The following is a 16668-nucleotide window of genomic DNA, read 5'->3' on the forward strand; positions in this document are numbered from 1 at the left end:
AGGAGCAGGGGGAGGGGAGTGTAGGCCGAAGCCTGCACTGGCGGCAGCTTTGGGTCTGTTGTGCCTACGTGGCGGTCGCAGGACACGTTGCCGGCTACACAGCAGGGGAACAGCTGGCGGTGCTGAACCCCACTGACACATTGGCGAGGTGTTTGGCTCTGTGCAGCCAGCACTTCCGGACAGCAACTAGCGTTGTTGGAGCCCGGGCTCTGCCGGTGGAGCAGAGTGTAGGCCGAAGCCTAATTGAACCGATTTCAAAGGTAACCTTTAACCCCCCCTCAGGGGTTACCAACTAGCAGAGCCACAGCTTATGCAGCAGTAGTGCCGCACAAGTCAAAGGTTGCTCTTTTAATTTTTCTCCTTGCACACGCTGAATGAAACACGTATAACATTTAGCCCTTTATACATTCAAACTGTGTTGGAGGCGTGAGTTCCCTTCGTAATGAGACGCAGCACAGCTGACAAAAATGCCACCTTGGTGATTTGCGCGGCCTCCTGAGCTTCGTTATTTGTTGCACAGGAGTCTGCGCTGTCGTGTTATCCCCTGGCCTAGCGCTGTTAGCGCTGCCCGTCCTCTGACAACATTTGATGTCGGCCGGTGCGGTTCGCGATGACCATGAATCCCAGCCCCGCAGTGTCTTAACATTGTTAAAACACTGCGGGGCTGGGATTCATGGCCTGGCGCAGTACATATGTTCGCCTCTCGCTTGGGTTCTTACACCCGCTTCAGACTATGCGGCGTCAGCTGATCCCTTATCGCATGCCACGGCCATGAAGCCGCACAGTCCGAAGAAGGCGGAAGGAGATGAGGGATAGGCGAAGAAATGCACCGTTCATGCCCGTCAATCACACCCTTGCAGTCCAAATAAATAAGACACCGAGAGGCGTTGTGTGGGGCAAGGCGGCGGCAGAGGCGCAGCCAGCCAAACAATGAGGCCAGAAGACGGGCAGCGCTACCAAGGAGCTTGTTGCGTGTCAATACAAAGGAAAATCACACCTGAGGGACATTTTAATGGTATCAGAGGACTCATTTTAGACGTGTTCAGTTCCCCATGGGCAAGGAGAATAAGTTTCCGAGCCACCTTGCACACATGCAGCATTACTGCTGTACAAGTTGGCTGTAAAACATAGAAACACCTGGGGGAGGGGGGACAGGTTCCCTTCAATTTCAGTTCTTGTGTCTGCGTGGCTGTCGCAGGACACGTTGCCGGCTACACAGCAGGGGAACAGCTGGCGGTGCTGGACCCCACTGACACATTGGCTGGTGTTTTTCTCTGTGCAGCTAGCAGTACCGGGCCCCAACTGGCGGTGTTAGAGTCCAGGGTCAGCAGGAGGAGGAGGAGCAGGAGGAGGAGCAGGGGGAGGGGAGTGTAGGCCGAAGCCTGCACTGGCGGCAGCTTTGGGTCTGTTGTGCCTGCGTGGCGGTCGCAGGACACGTTGCCGGCTACACAGCAGGGGAACAGCTGGCGGTGCTGAACCCCACTGACACATTGGTGAGGTGTTTGGCTCTGTGGAGCCAGCACTTCCGGACAGCAACTAGCGTTGTTGGAGCCCGGGCTCTGCCGGTGGAGCAGAGTGTAGGCCGAAGCCTAATTGAACCGATTTCAAAGGTAACCTTTAACCCCCCCTCAGGGGTTACAAACTAGCAGAGCCACAGCTTATGCAGCAGTAGTGCCGCACAAGTCAAAGGTTGCTCTTTTAATTTTTCTCCTTGCACACGCCAAATGAAACACGTATAACATTTAGCCCTTTATACATTCAAACTGTGTTGGAGGCGTGAGTTCCCTTCGTAATGAGACGCAGCACAGCTGACAAAAATGCCACCTTGGTGCTTTGCGCGGCCTCCTGAGCTTCGTTATTTGTTGCACAGGAGTCTGCGCTGTCGTGTTATCCCCTGGCCTAGCGCTGTTAGCGCTGCCCGTCCTCTGACAACATTTGATGTCGGCCGGTGCGGTTCGCGATGACCATGAATCCCAGCCCCGCAGTGTCTTAACATTGTTAAAACACTGCGGGGCTGGGATTCATGGCCTGGCGCAGCACATATGTTCGCCTCTCACACTCGGGTCCTTACACCCGCTTCAGACTGTGCGGCGTCAGCTGATCCCTTATCGCATGCCACGGCCATGAAGCCGCACAGTCTGAAGAAGGTGGAAGGAGATGAGGGACAGGCGAACTGATGCACCGCTCATGCCCATCAATCACACCCTCGCAGTCCCAATAAATAAGACACCGAGGGGCGTTGTGTGGGTCAGGGCGGCCGCAGAGGCGCAGGCAGCCAAACAATGATGCCAGAAGACGGGCAGCGCTACCAAGGGGGTTGCAGCGTGTCATTACAAAGGAAAGTCACACCACCGGGACGGTTAAATGGTCACACAGAGGACACATTTCAGACGTGTTTTCAGTTCCACATGTGCGAGGAGAATACGTTTATGAGCCACCTTGCACACATGCAGCATTACCGCTGTACGAGGTGGCTGTAAAACGTACAAACGCCTGGGGGAGGGGGGACAGGTTTCCTTCAATTTCAGTTCTTGTGTCTGCGTGGCTTTTGCAGGACACGATGCCGGCTACACAGCAGGGGAACAGCTGGCGGTACTGGACCCCACAGACACATTGGCTGGTGTTTTTCTTTGTGCAGCTAGCAGTACCGGGCCCCAACTGGCGGTGTTAGAGCCCAGGGTCAGCAGGAGGAGGAGATGGAGCAGAGTGTAGGCCGAAGCCTGCACTGGCGGCAGCTTTGGGTCTGTTGTGCCTGCGTGGCTGTTGCAGGACACGTTGCCGGCTGCACAGCAGGGGAACAGCTGGCGGTGCTGAACCCCACTGACACATTGGCTGGTGTTTTTCTCTGTGCAGCTAGCAGTACCGGGCCCCAACTGGCGGTGTTGGAGCCCGGGCTCTGCAGGGGGAGCAGAGTGTAGGCCGAAGCCTAATTGAACCAATTTCAAAGGTAACCTTTAACCCCCCCTCAGGTGTTACAAAGTAGAAGAGCCACAGCTTATGCAGCAGTAATGCTGCACAAGTCAAAGGTTGCTCTTTTAATTTTGCTCCTTGCACACGCTGAAAGGAACACGTATAACATTTAGGCCCTTACACAGTCAAACTGATTTTGAGGCGTGAGTTCCCTTCGTAAAGAGACGCAGTACAGCTGGCAAAAATGCCACCTTGGTGCTTTGCGCGGCCTCCTGAGCATCGTTATTTGTTGCACAGGAGTCTGCGCTTTTGTGTTATCCCTTGGCCTTGCGCTGTTAGCGCTGCCCATCCTCTGACATCATGTTATGTCGGCCGTTGCGGTTTGCGATGACCATGAATCCCAGCCCCCCAGTGTCTTAACATTGTTAAAACACTGCGGGGCTGGGATTCATGGCCTGGCGCAGTACATATGTTTGCCTCTCGCTTGGGTTCTTACACCCGCTTCAGACTATGCGGCGTCAGCTGATCCCTTATTGCATGCCACGGCCATGAAGACGCACAGTCCGAAGAAGGCGGAAGGAGATGAGGGACAAGCGAAGAAATGCACCGTTCATGCCCATCAATCACACCCTCGCAGTCCCAATAAATAAGACACCGAGGGGCGTTGTGTGGGGCAAGGCGGCCGCAGAGGCGCAGGCAGCCAAACAATGATGCCAGAAGACGGGCAGCGCTACCAAGGAGCTTGTTGCGTGTCAATACAAAGGAAAATCACACCTGAGGGACGTTTTAATGGTCGCAGAGGACTCATTTTTAGACGTGTTCACTTCAACATGGGCAAGGAGAATAAGTTTCTGAGCCACCTTGCACACATGCAGCATTACTGTCGTACAAGGTGGCTGTAAAACGTAAAAACGCCTGGGGGAGGGGAGACAGGTTTCCTTCAATTTCAGTTCTTGTGTCTGCGTGGCTGTTGCAGGACACGATGCCGGCTACACAGCAGGGGAACAGCTGGCGGTGCTGGACCCCACTGACACATTGGCTGGTGTTTTTCTCTGTGCAGCTAGCAGTACCGGGCCCCAACTGGCGGTGTTAGAGCCGAGGGTCAGCAGGAGGAAGAGAGGGAGCAGAGTGTAGGCCGAAGCCTGCACTGGAGCAAGTTGAAAGGGAAAATTTAACCCCCCCCCCCAGGCGTTTGTAGCTGAAAGAGCCATCGTGTACAGCACTAATGCTGGAAAAGGTAAACTTAGCTCTTTTAATTATGTTCCTTGCACATGCTGAACCTAACACTTATGAAAAGTGTCCCCTCCTACCGTGATACCGTCTGGTAGGTGGAACTTTCCTTTGTGATGTGACGCAGCACAGCCGTCATTCTTACCCCCTTGGCGCCGTGTGCCGCCTCCTCAACGTTGTTTGAATCAGTCCCGGAGCCTGCGCTGTTAGGTTAGCCCTTGGCCATGCACACATTTTGCGCTGCCCGTCTTCTGACATCATTTGGTGTCAGGCTGGCTGTGCTTGTGCGGCCGCGCTGGCCGAGATCCCACCTCGTACTGTCTTCTGATTTAATCCCACTGGGGGCCTGAGATCCGTGGCCATGCGCAGTGCATATCCTCGCCTCTCACTCCCCTCCCTACGGCTTCTTCAGACTGTGCGGTGTCACGGCCGTGGCATGCTATTAGGGACCAGCTGACACCGCACAGTTTGAAGAAGCCGTAGGGAGATGAGTGATAGGTGGAGGTTCAGATATGCACTGCGCATGTCCATGGATCTCAGGCCCCCAGTGGGATGAAATCAGAAGACAGTACGAGGCGGGATCTCGGCCAGCGCGGCCGCACAGGCACAGCCAGCCTGACACCAAATGATGTCAGAAGACGGGCAGCGCAAAATGTGTGCATGGCCAAGGGCTAACCTAACAGTGCAGGCTCCGGGACTGATTCAAACAACGCTGAGGAGGCGGCGCACGGCGCAAAGGGGGTAAGAATGACGGCTGTGCTGCGTCACATCACAAAGGAAAGTTCCACCAACCGGACGGTATCACGGTAGGAGGGGACACTTTTCATAAGTGTTAGGTTCAGCATGTGCAAGGAGCACCACGAAAAGAGGCACTTTTTCCCTTTGCATCATTACTGCTGCACAAGGTGGCTCCTTCAGTAACAAACGCCTGGGGGGTGGGGGGGGACAGGTTCCCTTAAATTTAACTTGTTGTGCCTGCGTGGCGGTCGCAGTACACATTGCCGTATACACAGCAGGGGAACAGCTGACGTTACTGAACCCCACTAACACATTGGCGAGGTGTTTGGCTCTGTGCGGACAGCACTTCTGGATGGCAACTAGCGGTGTTGGAGCCCAGGGACAGGTGGAGGAGGAGGAGGTGGAGGAGGTAGGAGGAGGTAGGAGGGATTGCCACACACACAGCAGGGGAACAGCTGACGTTACTGAACCCCAATAACAGAGGAGGGACTGTTGACTGTGCGTACAGCACTACCGGACGGCAACTAGCGGTGTTGGAGCCCAGGGACAGGAGGGGGAGGTGGAGGTGGAGGAGATAGGAGGGATTGCCACACACACAGCAGGGTAACAGCTGACGTTACTGAACCCCAATAACAGAGGAGGGACTGTTGGGACTGTGCGGACAGCACTTCTGGACGGCAACTAGCGGTGTTGGAGCCCAGGGACAGGTGGAGGAGGAGGAGGTGGAGGAGGTAGGAGGAGGTAGGAGGGATTGCCACACACACAGCAGGGGAACAGCTGACGTTACTGAACCCCAATAACAGAGGAGGGACTGTTGGGACTGTGCGGACAGCACTTCTGGACGGCAACTAGCGGTGTTGGAGCCCAGGGACAGGTGGAGGAGGAGGAGGTGGAGGAGGTAGGAGGAGGTAGGAGGGATTGCCACACACACAGCAGGGGAACAGCTGACGTTACTGAACCCCAATAACAGAGGAGGGACTGTTGGGACTGTGCGGACAGCACTTCTGGACGGCAACTAGCGGTGTTGGAGCCCAGGGACAGGTGGAGGAGGAGGAGGTGGAGGAGGTAGGAGGAGATAGGAGGGATTGCCACACACACAGCAGGGGAACAGCTGACGTTACTGAACCCCAATAACAGAGGAGGGACTGTTGGGACTGTGCGGACAGCACTTCTGGACGGCAACTAGCAGTGTTGGAGCCCAGGGACAGGTGGAGGAGGAGGAGGTGGAGGAGGTAGGAGGAGGTAGGAGGGATTGCCACACACACAGCAGGGGAACAGCTGACGTTACTGAACCCCAATAACAGAGGAGGGACTGTTGACTGTGCGTACAGCACTACCGGATGGCAACTAGCGGTGTTGGAGCCCAGGGACAGGAGGGGGAGGTGGAGGTGAAGGAGATAGGAGGGATTGCCACACACACAGCAGGGGAACAGCTGACGTTACTGAACCCCAATAACAGAGGAGGGACTGTTGGGACTGTGTGGACAGCACTTCTGGACGGCAACTAGCGGTGTTGGAGCCCAGGGACAGGTGGAGGAGGAGGAGGTGGAGGAGGTAGGAGGAGGTAGGAGGGATTGCCACACACACAGCAGGGGAACAGCTGACGTTACTGAACCCCAATAACAGAGGAGGGACTGTTGGGACTGTGCGGACAGCACTTCTGGACGGCAACTAGCGGTGTTGGAGCCCAGGGACAGGTGGAGGAGGAGGAGGTGGAGGAGGTAGGAGGAGGTAGGAGGGATTGCCACACACACAGCAGGGGAACAGCTGACGTTACTGAACCCCAATAACAGAGGAGGGACTGTTGGGACTGTGCGGACAGCACTTCTGGACGGCAACTAGCAGTGTTGGAGCGCAGGGACAGGTGGAGGAGGAGGAGGTGGAGAAGGTAGGAGCAGGTAGGAGGGATTGCCACACACACAGCAGGGGAACAGCTGACGTTACTGAACCCCAATAACAGAGGAGGGACTGTTGGGACTGTGCGGACAGCACTTCTGGACGGCAACTAGCGGTGTTGGAGCCCAGGGACAGGTGGAGGAGGAGGAGGTGGAGGAGGTAGGAGGAGATAGGAGGGATTGCCACACACACAGCAGGGGAACAGCTGACGTTACTGAACCCCAATAACAGAGGAGGGACTGTTGACTGTGCGTACAGCACTACCAGGCAACAACTAGCGGTGTTGGGGCCCAGGGACAGGAGGAGAAGCAGAGGAACACAATGTAGGCCGAAGCCTGATTGGAGAAAGTCGAAAGGGAACCTTTAACCCCCCCCCAAGGCATTTGTAGCTGAAAGAGCCAGCTTGTGCAGCAAAAAAGATGCAAAAGGAAAAGGTGGCTCTTTTCATGATGCTCCTTGCAAACACAGAACTAAACACTTATAAAATGTGTCCCCTGATACCGTGTGACCGTCCCGGAGGTGGGACTTTCCTTCGTAATATGACGCAGCACAGCCGTCATTCCTACCTCCTCGGCGCCGTTCCCCGACTCCTCAGCGTTGTTTGATTCCGTCCCGGAGCCTGCGCTGTTATGTTATCCCTTGGCCAGGCACACTTAGCGCTGCCCATCTTCTGACATCATTTGGTGTCAGGCTGGCTGCGCCTGTGCGGCCGCGCTGGCCGAGAGCCCGCCTCGCAGTGTCGTCTAATGTAATCCCACCGCGGGCCTGGGATCCGTGGCCATGCGCAGTGCATATCCTCGCCTCTCACTCCCCTCCCTACGGCTTCTTAAGACTGTGCGGTGTCACGGCCGTGGCATGCTATTAGGGACCAGCTGACACCGCACAGTCTGAAGAAGCCGTAGGGAGATGAGTGAGAGGTGGAGGTTCAGATATTCACTGCGCATGTCCATGGATCTCAGGCCCCCAGTGGGATGAAATCAGAAGACACTGCGAGGCGGGCTCTCGGCCAGCGCGGCCGCACAGGCGCAGCCATCCTGACACCAAATGATGTCAGAAGACGGGCAGCGCTAAGTGTGCCTGGCCAAGGGATAACATAACAGCGCAGGCTCCGGGACGGAATCAAACAACGCTGAGGAGCCGGGGCACGGCGCCAAGGGGGTAGGAATGACGGCTGTGCTGCGTCATATTACGAAGGAAAGTCCCACCTCCGGGACGGTTTTACGGTATCAGTGGACACATTTTATAAGTGTTAAGTTCTGCGTGTGCAAGGAGCTAAACCAAAATAGCTACCTTTTCCTTGTGCAGCATTACTGCTGCACAAGGTGGCTCTTTCAGTAACAAACGCCTTGGGGGGGGGGGACAGGTTCCCTTACATTTCAGTTGTTGTGTCAGCGTGGCGGTCGCAGGACACATTGCCGGCTACACAGCTGGGGATCAGCTGACGTTACTGAAACCCAATAACACTGGGTCGTATGTTTTGACTGTGCAGACGGCACTTCTGAGCCTCAACTGGCGGTGTTGGAGCCCAGGAATTTAAGTTCAGGTGGTAGAAAGATGAACACAATAGGAGACCTGGATACTGTAGACAGTCACCTAATTATTTAATCAGGAAGAGGAGTGGAAAATTCCTGCGAGATCCAGGCCTTGTTCATTTTCAGGAAAGTAAGCCGGTCAACGTTATCGGAGGATAGTCGCATGCGACGGTCAGTTAGTACACCACCTGCAGCACTAAAGACACGTTCCGATAATACACTGGCCGCAGGGCAAGACAGCACCTCCAATGCATACTGGCTTAGCTCTGGCCATGTATCCAGCTTTGAGACCCAAAACTTGAAAGGGGAAGAGCCGTCTGGGAGTACAGCAAGAGGGCAAGACATGTAGTCTGTCACCATCTGACGGAACCGTTGCCTCCTGCTGACTGGAGCCGTCTGTGATGGTGTAGACTTTTGTGGCGGGCACAGAAAACTGTGCCAGAGTTGGGCCATACTGCTCTTGCCTTGGGCAGAGGCACTGCTTCTGCTCCCTCTTTGTGCAGAGCCTCCACCACTGCCTGGACGCACTGAGCTGCTTTGGAATGCACTAGCAGCACTTCTCTCACTTGGAATGGAGAAGATGATGGAATTCACCAGTGTGTCTTGGTACTCCCGCATTTTTCGCTCCCGGTTCAACGGTGGGATGAGGCTTTCTACGTTGTCCCGGTAGCGAGGATCGAGGAGGGTGAACACCCAATAATCAGACATGTTGAGAATGTGGGCGATGCGGCGGTCGTTTCTCAGGCACTGCAGCATGTAATCCACCATGTGCTGCAGACTGCCAACTGCCCAAGAAACGCTGTCCCCTGCTGGAGGCGTGATCTCTGCCCGCTCGTCATCACCCCACCCTCGCTGTACACACTGACTACTGGACAATTGTGTAACTCCCTCCTCTGGACGGATGTCTTCCTCCTCCATTGACTCCTCCTCATCCTCCTCACAAACTGTCCCCTGCCTACGCGTTTGTGAGGAACCACGTGGCGCTGACTGTCCAGAAGATGATGGAAATGCTGAATCCTCATCCTCCACCTCTTCCACAACATCATCCCTTAGCGCTTGCAGTGATTTTTCAAGCAGGCAGATAAGGGGGACAGTCATGCTGACTAGTGCATCATCTGCACTCGCCATCCACGTGGAATAATCAAAGGGACGCAAAACCTGGCAGACGTCATTCATAGTGGCCCACTCTGTGGTTGTGAAGTCTGTACGGCGCTGACTGCGACTTCTTTGCGCCTGAAGCAGCTGGTACTCCATTACAGCTTGCTGCTGCTCACACAACCGCTCCAACATATGTAACGTGGAATTCCACCTGGTGACATTTCCAGTGACAGAAGTTTGGCAATGCCTGCAGTCAGAGCCTGTGCTCGTGGGTGGTTTGACGAGAAAGGCCGCCTTTTCTCCCATGCCTGTACTACCGATGGCTGTAGACTGGGCTGGGAGTGTGTGGATGACTGGGAAAGTGGTGCTGCGGGTGGAATTACAGCGGGTCTCTGGACAACAGGGCCAGAGGTTCTTCCACGGCGATCCTGGGAGGAAGCCGAACCAGCTGCGTGTGAGCTGGAGGAAGAGGCAACACGAGCTGAAGAGGTGGTAGCTGCTGCTGTTGGTTGGCCTAGCTCTTCAGTGTGTTTTTCTAACTCCGCCGGGTGCCTGGTGCGCACATGTTTCCACATGTTGGAGGTATTGAGGTTGCTGACATTTCGACCTCTTTTGACTTTGTGATGACACACCTTGCATTTGACATAGCAAATGTCATCTGCAACTGTGTCAAAAAAGGGCCAGACACTGCAAGTCTTGGGAGCGCCCTTTTTGGCTTTTGGAACAGACATGCTCCTAACGGGTGCCAAAGTGGAGGCTACAGGCTGTGCAGTCTTCCCCCTCCCTCTACCTCTTTGTCCCGTTCTAGGAATCTCTTCCTCGGAGCTGCTCCCACCACCTTCCTGTCCCTCACGCCATGATGGGTCAAGGACCTCATCATCTACACTACCCTCTGCCACCAACTGCTCCTCCTGGGTAGTCTCAGCAGCAGAGCACGCACCAGAAAGTGGCACCTGAGTGTCATCATCAGCGGATGCGGCCTGCGATGTGGTGACCGGAGGCACTGGCCCACCCGCCTCTTCAGAGGAAGAGAGAAAAAGCTGTTGGGCATCACTGCACCCTGCCTCTTCTTCCATTTCTCCAATGCTGCTTGGCTGGCCCCCTGTTTCCAAGCCAAGAGATTCAGAGAACAGAAGTAGAGACGGCTCCTGTCCTGGGCTCTCTGTCTGCCTGGGCAATTTGGCAGGTGGTGAAGAGACAGATGGCTGCTCTCCAGTGCTCTGTGTCTGAGAGGATGTGGCACTAATTGAAGTCGATGCGTTAGCTGCCATCCATCCGACAACGGCTTCAATTTGGTCTTCACGCAGCAGCGGTGTACGGCGCTCTACGACAAAGCTGCGCATGAAGGACTGTTCCCTGGTGAAACTGGGTGCTGGTGAGTCACCGGTGCCCGCAGCAGGCACAGAATCCCCACGTCCTCTCCCTGCTCCGCGCCCACGCCCACGTGCCTTACTCACTGCCTTCTTCATCTTGGTTGACTGATAAAGATAAGCAGGAAAGTACTAACGGCTTTGTGTGCTTATTCCTGAACAGCTCCTAACAGGTATAAGAAACACTAATTTTATAAAGTGTGGACTAGACTTTAATATGAGCTAATGTGGCCTACATAAATGTAAAGTGGTGTCACTGGTGTGTTTGGTGAACTTTATTATTTATTTATTTTTGGGGGGCTGAACTGACAACAGATAGAGCTGCAGTCACACGGAGACCGTGCAGACAGCCGTAAACGGCGCTTCAAGGCCCAAAAACCCTCCTCTACGTTATCCTATGTAGTGTTTTTCCACAAGTTAGCTGGAGACGGGTGGAAAGACACTAATAGGAATTTTTTTGAAAAAATGTGCAGCAGCCTGCACTACTTAAAACAAAATTAAAATTGATTTTGCGGTATGACGCAGTGAAGAACCCTGAGCTGGAGACAACCAGGCTATGGCTGCTCACAGACTACAGGGCGAGCTGCAGTCACATGGAGACCGTGCAGACAGCCGTAAACGGCGCTGCAAGGCCCAAAAACCCTCCTCTACGTTATCCTATGTAGTGTTTTTCCACAAATTAGCTGGAGACGGGTGGAAAGACACTAATAGGAATTTTTTGAAAAAATGTGCAGCAGCCTGCACTACTTAAAACAAAATGAAAATTGATTTTGCGGTATGACGCAGTGAACAACCCTGAGCTGGAGACAACCAGGCTATGGCTGCTCACAGACTACAGGGCGAGCTGCAGTCACACGGAGACCGTGCAGACAGCCGTAAACGGCGCTGCAAGGCCCAAAAACCCTCCTCTACGTTATCCTATGTAGTGTTTTTCCACAAATTAGCTGGAGACGGGTGGAAAGACACTAATAGGAATTTTTTGAAAAAATGTGCAGCAGCCTGCACTACTTAAAACAAAATGAAAATTGATTTTGCGGTATGACGCAGTGAACAACCCTGAGCTGGAGACAACCAGGCTATGGCTGCTCACAGACTACAGGGCGAGCTGCAGTCACACGGAGACCGTGCAGACAGCCGTAAACGGCGCTGCAAGGCCCAAAAACCCTCCTCTATGTTATCCTATGTAGTGTTTTCCCACAAATTAGCTGGAGACGGGTGGAAAGACACTAATAGGATTTTTTGTTAAAAATTAGCAGCAGACTACACTACTTGGAAAAAAAAAAATAAAAAGAACAGTATGAGGCAATGAACCACCCTCCCTGAACTGAATACAACCAGCTATGGATGGCCTATGTGGCTGCACTCAGACTAGAGAGTGGGCTGCACTCACACACACACACACACAGACCTTGCAGATCGCTGTGAAAACAGCGCTACAAGGCAAAAGCAAGGTGAATAGTAGGTGAACACAGCGGTTGCTAAATTAGCCTTTGGAAAGCACAAAGAAGCAAATCGCTATCTCTAAACTGGCCCTCAGTCAGCAAACAGCGTCCTGTCACTAACTGAATTCACAGCAGAGTGATCGCAAAATGGCGCCAGCGACTTTTAAACTGCATCATGACATCATTTCAGCAGCCAATCACAGCCATGCCAGTAGTTTCATGCCCTCCATGCTGAACAGGATGTGCCCACACTTGAAATCATTCTCATTCGCTGAATTTGTGCATTTTTAATCTGGGAACTTCCGATTCCGGTATCCGATACGCGGCAAGTATCGGAATCCCGGTATCGGAATTCCGATACCGCAAGTATCGGCCGATACACGATACTTGCGGTATCGGAATGCTCAACACTATTAATAGCCAGATTGGGAGATGGCAACTGTCTAGGGGGATGAATCTGTTCGTGTCAGTGGGTTTGCTAAAAGTACGTGTTTGAATTGTGCCATCATCAATAAAAATATTAAGATCTAAAAAATTGATCTCGGTGGTACTGGTATTTGATGTTAAATACCAGCCACCAGACCAAATAAAAACAATGTCATCAATGATTCGTTGCCAGAGGACCAGGTTCGCGCGCAGGCAGCCCGCTGGGTATATGGCATCCTCTTCCCACCTACCCACATAGAGGTTTGCATAACTGGGCGCGAACCTGGTCCCCATAGCAGTACCCCACTGCTGGGAGTAGTAGTTCTTCTCGTATAAAAAGTAGTTATGTGTTAAAATGAATATCATAGAGTCACATAAAAAATCGATCTGTTCCCTAGGGGTCTTAGAAAGCTTGTTCAATTTTTGACTTACACTTTGTTTTTGTACTTATCTTTAATATACAATGCCCTACATTTTTCCCTATCTAGCGAATTCCTAAATGTGTTTTTTTACTGAACTTCCTGTGATGTTTTGTTTGAGAGGATTCTCAAATGGGAAGTCAATGGGGCTGCACTCACTTCACCGCAATGTCTATCGCCTCTCATGGAACAGGGTGTCATCAGGTGGCATCGCTGCTGTTACTTACTACAGTTTCTGGCAGGGCTACCCTCTAAATATGTCCTATTTCTATGGTCCTGGTAATAGACGCTGCAGGAGAGGTGAGCACAGCTCCGGCACTCTGCTTCTGTCTCCACCACTGTTGCTTCTAACTTTGATACAAGATGCTTTCAGGGGGCCGAGATAGAAGCAGTGTGAGTGACACCATCATCTCCCCACAGCTTATAGCACCACTCTCAAACTTGTCATCCTGACTGGGTGGCGTTGCTGTCACTCCATGCTTCTATCACCACCCCCTGATGACAATACATTAGGGTAGGGTGATGCTACGTGGGAGCCGCCTCTTTGACTAGTCTCCTGTGCAGCTTGGTCCCCGGAAGCTATTAAAATATGTTTTTCTCTAAAAAGCCAAAGCAATTCGGAGTTAAGCATATATGGCTGAAATTATTCTGCTAATGTCTGATATATACTGCATGTGGTTTGGACAGCATCTATTAGTTGTCAGGTTCCCTTAAATGTTTCCAGCTAGTGTACCAACAATCACCACAAGGGGTAAGATACTGAAAGCAAATTAATACTGTACCCTTTGAACTTTGTTATGACTTCCAGCTCATAAGCTCCCCCTGGTGGTGGCAGAAAACAGACAAAACTTTTGGATTAGAGCTCCATAGCAAAAAATGCTTTGAATCATAAAAATATTTATCATGAAAATGATAAGCACAAACTATTTACTATAGTTCAATTGCAATATGTACATTATATACTGGTTTGTCTAAAATGTAATCCATTCTAGTAATCAAGATAGCTATAAATACCATTTTTTTTTCTAGGAAATGGGGCACATTGATATCAGAAAATAATTCAAAAGCTTGAAAATTATTTTAAGTTATGTAATTATCTTTTATTATGTATTACCCAAATGATGTTCAGTAAAGGTGGCGCTGTAATTTAAGGCTAATATATTGCCTCTTGGCACAGGAAAAAGAAAGCTAAATTGCACTCATGTGGCTTATTGCTGCTTCTCTTCAGGGCGTTTTATGCTGTAATGTATCAAGAGAAATGTTAAACGCAATTAAAATGAACTATGTGAAAATACACGGCCCAGCCAGCAGTGGTGTACAGCATTTCTTAAAAATGCCAAAATGATGTATGGTATGCACCAAACAGAAGCCGTATATCACAAGGCAATGCACTATAATCATGCAGAAAATGTTTACAAATTATTAGCAATGCATGAGAAAAAAGTGCGAGGAAGACAGCAATATCTGCCCCCACCACCAGCATTGCAGATCCTTACAATAGATATAGGGCAATTATTTTTTATCTTGAACACTTATAAATGTTTGACCAGTGCAGATATATATTCTCGACATTATTAGGGAAATACAATATTTCCCATGAAGGGTTATAATATAAAAGGACTGCAGACTGTTCTATGCTATGGGGCACAGGTGCGGACTGGGGATGAAATTCAGCCCTGGCATTTGAAATCACACAGGTCCATGTTGTCCCCATCCCCAAGCACCAGATGGGATATATTACTAATATTGCCCTGGATGGAGGAAAGCAAGATTTACTACAAGACCAATATTTCTAATGATACCTGTGGCCTGCTGGGGTAAGTGACGGAGTCAGCGACTTAACAGTGTGGGTGTCTTGAGAACACCGATTCTGCTAACAACATAGCAGATAGGGCAGCTCATGACCAGACAGGCCCTTCTGGCATTTGCCAGAATTGATAGATGGCCAGTCTGGCCTTGATGGGGAACTTGGGGTTTCAATCATGATAAATAGTATAGGACTCTCTTCTGTAGGTGATATATTTTAGCCAATAAGTGGAAGCACCAGAGAAAGGGAATGGAGGGGGAATCAACGCCCATCCTTTCTTGCCAAAACCAAATACCAATTAGGACCTGTATTTATGGATGCCTCTGGTCTGACCTATCGGAATAATCTTTTTCAAATTAGAAGTAACAAAATATCAGAGCCTTTTTATCCCATCAGGCTTTTTTGGCAGCCTGTCTCTGTTGCTTCATAAGTAAAATTTAGGCTGTCATAGTTAAAGGCCAGTCGTGATTGTGAATTATTACTGGTGCGTCTACACAAGTCTTTTCTGCAGTGGCCAAATCTGTACCAAATGATGTGGATTTTAATGATGAAAATTTCTGAAAACATTCTATAAAATTATTCAGCATGGACAGACTATTGATGTCAAGTCTGCAGTGCCGTTCAATGTACGGTGCTTATTTTCCCTGCATAGTGTAAATGAGCTTTTTTTCGACTAGAAAATCTGGACAAAAAATCTGCTGTCTATCCATCCGTTGTGGAAAGCACCCATTAACTTCCCCCAGCAATGCAAGCAAGCCCATAAATCAGACACTTCGAAGTAGAAACGTGGCACCGACAATTGGCAGAAAAGTGGTAAAACTGTTCCATAACTGCATGAAAGTTTCTTTCATGTTTGAGAGAAAGGAAGTGAAAACCATCCTGGGTGGCACAAAATGGCTCCCAGAAATGGTATCACTTTTTTTTTCATCCTATCTTACCCTTATAAAAAAGTTGAATCCATTGATGGAGCAAAGTTCTTTATTGCCTCACTAAATTTTTGTTCTGCTTCTGTCACCAGTAAACTTGAAATAGCAACACTGGCACGATGTTAGAAAGTAAGCACCTTAACTAATGAATGCTTCTAGCAATAGTAATAATAATTAATGATAAATAGTCTTAGCATTTAATAGCATCGGCGACTGCCAGGTCTTTATAACATAAAATTATTTCACTTGGAGCCTCCAACAACAAGGAGCCCAAGAATATCTTTATTCTTTACTGCAGGCAGAGAACATCAATTCCAAGCTTCGCAAGCCAAACAATGTCACTCTGCTTTCTCAGCGGGGTATATAATTTGTTCCTTTTGTCCAAGATAAACTCTGTTGGGTTTTCATTTCAGGTACTGTTGAGCTGTAATAACACATCATTTCTAAGGTGCCATGCACAAGGCTAAGAGCTATTAACTTGCTCAGAACAGAGATCAGCTCAATGCCCTCTAAGCACCAAGAGGCTTAAGACGCGGAACACAAAATAGCATGACCGAATTCCCTCCTTTAATTCTCTTTATGCTTTGCTAAATCCTAGAAATGATTTTGACCTTTAGTGAGATTGCAGCCAAATCTTTTTTATCTTCGACCCAGAAAAAAATATTATTGAACAAGATAGATGATTCTCGGGGAGATACATCACAGACTGAGGGGGTGCAACGCCCAGCTGCCCGTACAATGAAGTCATACGAAATAATGGATCTAATAGCTTGGTAATTTGGAAAGCAGCTGGTAGCAGGGGTGGGAAGCAGCTGTTCCAAAAAAAATCAGAAATAATGCATTTCCCATAGCTGAACTATCAGTGATGCTGCTT

Source organism: Ranitomeya variabilis, chromosome 5 (assembly GCF_051348905.1).
Source record: "Ranitomeya variabilis isolate aRanVar5 chromosome 5, aRanVar5.hap1, whole genome shotgun sequence".
Lineage (NCBI taxonomy): Eukaryota > Metazoa > Chordata > Amphibia > Anura > Dendrobatidae > Ranitomeya > Ranitomeya variabilis.